Source organism: Astyanax mexicanus, unplaced genomic scaffold (genome assembly GCF_023375975.1).
Source record: "Astyanax mexicanus isolate ESR-SI-001 unplaced genomic scaffold, AstMex3_surface scaffold_31, whole genome shotgun sequence".
In the NCBI taxonomy this organism is placed as follows: domain Eukaryota; kingdom Metazoa; phylum Chordata; class Actinopteri; order Characiformes; family Acestrorhamphidae; genus Astyanax; species Astyanax mexicanus.
In genome coordinates this window covers 5,223,058-5,227,471 of record NW_026040041.1, presented here as the reverse complement: position 1 = coordinate 5,227,471, position 4,414 = coordinate 5,223,058, and positions in this window count along the sequence as shown.

Below are 4,414 nucleotides of genomic sequence, written 5' to 3'. Positions count from 1 at the left end.
ACAATATTAATCTTATTTTTCTATAATATTTAATACAATTTACACAGTTGTAAAAGCAGATTTTCATTATAAATTTGTTGTACAATTGCATTACAGAGCCCCAAACTGATGTTATGAAGTACTCATCACATACTTTCCTATATTCAAAATTACCTAAAATGTTTTCTCTTTCCAATAAAATAAAATTCGTATTTTTTTATAATGGCTCATACTATTTATACAGCCGTAAAGGCAGATTTTCCTCATTGATTGGTGTTTAATTGAATTACAGTGCCCCAAACTGATGTACTCATCACATACGTTTCTATATTCAAAATTAACCAAAATGTTTTCTCTGTCCAATGAAATATAAAGCGTAGCATTTTTTAAAATAATGTCTAATATATTTACACAGCCTTAAACAATAGATTTTCATAAGTATTGTGAATTAAACTGTATGGAGTGTTTGCTCATAAAAATGCTGTGGAGCTAGGCTTCATATTTCCCACACATGGATGGTGTAACTATTATTTCCAAGACTTACATTTTTATTAAACGCTCAAGTAAAACAATACGTCAGATCAAACACCTTTATGCGATACATCTGCGTAAATAAATCGCTTCATTGTTTTTATTAATTGTTCGGAGGGTGAAGAACCACCTTTAGGACACTGTATAAATACACAAAACAGACTGAATTAAACCTGTTTCAGCTCGTTCGGTGCCTCGCGCAGAGAGGGCGCTAGTAAAGAAGGTAGACCCACCGCGGCCGGTTCCTCGCGGGTATGCGATAGTACTCCAACAAACACTGAAAAAGGTACAGCGGTGTTTTGTTGCGGACAGAATTATCAGCCTTCAGAAGAAGTGGAAGAGCTGCTGAACCAAGTGAGGAATTTAGAAAATCCAGGTTTATTTATAATAACCACAGTTACATTAGGAGCATCTAATCAAACGTGTAGATAGTTACAGTAGCTCATTGTCCCAGTAATTTATTTGATAGTCATGAAATCGCCGGAAGGGGTTGATTTTACCTGTTTTTTAAAACTGAACTATAGTCGAATTCCGCGTTTTACCCGTCCCAACTGGGGATAGGCAGAGTATAAAGCGTGTTTACCCAGAATTGTTGCTGGAACTTAACACTAAAATCTCTTGTTTGTTGTCCGTTTTTAGTACGTTCGATCTGAGTTTTGTTTTCTTTTGACACATTGTAATTTGAGCCATTATTTATTTATTCTCTTATATTTCCGGTGGAAATCCGCTGGATTCCGCGTTTTACCTAGACCCCTCTGAATATATAGGCAACCTTACATATGAGTTAGCAATATATGAAAATAAAATAAAAATAATAAAATTAGCTAAAACCAGCTCTGCATTTAAATAAAATTTGCAAAAACACAACGAATTAACAGATATATGCTTAAACAGTAAATGAAAGTGACTGGGGGGGGGGAACATACCTGTATAAACAGATAAATAAGCTCATAAAGCTCTGGATTGAACATACAGCTCTGCAGTGAACATACACGCTGCTCTCTCTCTCTCTCTCTCTCATGTACATGCAGGTTATCAGCCTCCTTCTCTCTGTTAGCAGAAATGCACACGGGGGGGGGCGTGAAGCCACAGAGCACGTGTGTCAGTAAAACTCGACATAAAAGACATTTTATAAAGTTCACCTTAAAACTACTGCATATTTACACGTTCACAATCCTGTTTCTAGCTTTTAACACTACTTACTGCCCATATTATGCTGTTTTAACAGAAAAATATGTGTTTTAAGCACAGACATCAGAACTACGTACCTTCTCTCTGTTAGTTATACACAGACTGAGATCAGTACGCCGATGGCGCCAAATAGAGCTGAGTCTCTTAAAGGGACAGTACACAGTAAACCAACACTCTAAAATAAAAGATCCCCCAGTACAAACATGAAATAAATGGAACATAAAAACAGATATTTACACAAAAATCAGGATTTTGGTGGAATTTTAACAGAAAATCAAATAAGTTTTTTTAAACTTGTTACACATACTATGCATGCCATGAGTATCAAGTGATTTTACTGTATCATTTTGGAGTAATTGGATACCAAACATAGGAAAAATGTATATTCGGTTGTGCATAAACCAGATTTCAGAGTCCTATAAAACCAGCAAATCCAAATGTTATCCAATACCACCAAGACAGCCTTAAATAACACATTCCATGTTATTAATGACATGAGGATCAAAGAACATTACTGTATCATTTTGGAGTAATTGGATACCAAACATAGAAAAAAATTCTATTTGGTTGTGCATAAACCAGATTTGGGAGTCCCATAAAACCAGCAAATCAAATTGTTATTCAATGCCTTTGAGACAGTCTTGAAGAACACATTCTATATTATTATTGACATGAGTATCAAGTGATATTACTGTATCATTTTGGATTAATTGGATACCAAACTTAGAAAAAATGTCTATTCGGTTGTGCATAAACCAGATTTTAAGGTCCCATAAAACCAGCAAATAAATTTTTTATCCAATTCCACTGAGACAGTCTTGCAGAACACATTCCATACTATTATTGACATGAGTAACAAGTGATATTACTGTATAATTTTGGATTAATTGGATACCAAATGTCTATTCGGTTGTGAATAAACCAGATTTCGGGTCCTATAAAACTAGTATGGAATGTGTTTATCAAGAAGGACTTGGTTCCATTGGATAACAATTTGATTTGCTGGTTTTTATAGGACTCTGAAATGTGGTTTATGCACAACCGAATAGACATTTTTCCAAGTTTGGTATCCAATTAATCTAAAATGATACAGTAATATAATTTGTTACTCATGTCAATAATAGTATGAAATGTGCTTTTCAAGACTTTATTAGTGACATTGGATAACAATTTGATTTGCTGGTTTTATAGGACTCCGAAATCAGGTTTTTGCACAACCGAATATACATTTTTCCTAAGTTTGGTATCCAATTACTCCAAAATGATACAGTAAAATCACTTGATACTCATGTCAATAATAGTATAGAATGTGTTCTTCAAGACTTTGTTAGTGCCATTGGATAACAATTCTGATTTGCTGGTTTTATAGGACTCTGAAATGTGGTTTATGCACAACCGAATAGACATTTTTTCCAAGTTTGGTATCCAATTACTCCAAAATGATACAGTAATATCACTTGTTACTCAAGTCATTAATAGTATAGAATGTTTTCTTCAAGACAGTCTTGGTGGCATTGGATAACAATTTGATTTGCTGGTTTTATGGGACTCTGAAATCTGGTTTATGCACAACCGAATAGACATTTTTTTTCCTACGTTTGGTATCCAATTACTCCAAAATGATACAGTAATATCACTTGATACTCATGTCAATAATAGTATAGAATGTGTTCTTCAAGACTTTGTTAGTGTCATTGGATAACAATTAGACTTGCTGGTTTTATAGGACTCTGAAATCAGGTTTTTGCGCAATCGAATAGACATTTTTTTCCTACGTTTGGTATCCAATTACTCCAAAATGATACAGTAATATCACTTGATACTCATGTCAATAATAGTATAGCATGTGTTCTTCAAGACTTTGTTAGTGCCATTGGATAACAATTCTGATTTGCTGGTTTTCTAGGACTCTGAAATGTGGTTTATGCACAACCAAATAGACATTTTTTCCAAGTTTGGTATCCAATTACTCCAAAATGATACAGTAAAATCACTTGATACTCATGTCAATAATAGTATAGAATGTGTTCTTCAAGACTTTGTTAGTGTCATTGGATAACAATTTGATTTGCTGGTTTTATAGGACTCTGAAATGTGGTTTATGCACAACCGAATAGACATTTTTTCCAAGTTTGGTATCCAATTACTCCAAAATGATACAGTAAAATCACTTGATACTCATGTCAATAATAGTATAGCATGTGTTCTTCAAGACTTTGTTAGTGCCATTGGATAACAATTTGATTTGAAGGTTTTATAGGACACCGAAATCTGGTTTATGGACAACCGAATATACATTTTTCCTAAGTTTGGTATTCATTTACTCCAAAATGATACTGTACAATCAGTATACATGCATGACATAAATAGTATGGAAGGTATCCTTTAAGGATTTCATGTTCTGATTTAAGAAGAATTAGATTTTTTTTGGTTTTATAGCACTCCGAAATCCCTTTTATACAAAACCGAATAGGAGGTATTCAATTACTCAAAAATGATACAGTAATATCACTTCAAACATATATCTGGGATACATGAGAATAAGATCTTTAAGAATTTAGGGATGTGATTTTATAACAATTTGATTTACTTATTTAATAACACTCCAAACCTTTTCAAAACGTTACACTGTTCTACAGATAAGAAGTGGTCTTTCTGGTGTATATTTGTGGATTAGACCTCGTTAAATCATGTTTATTAAGGTGTAAAACTC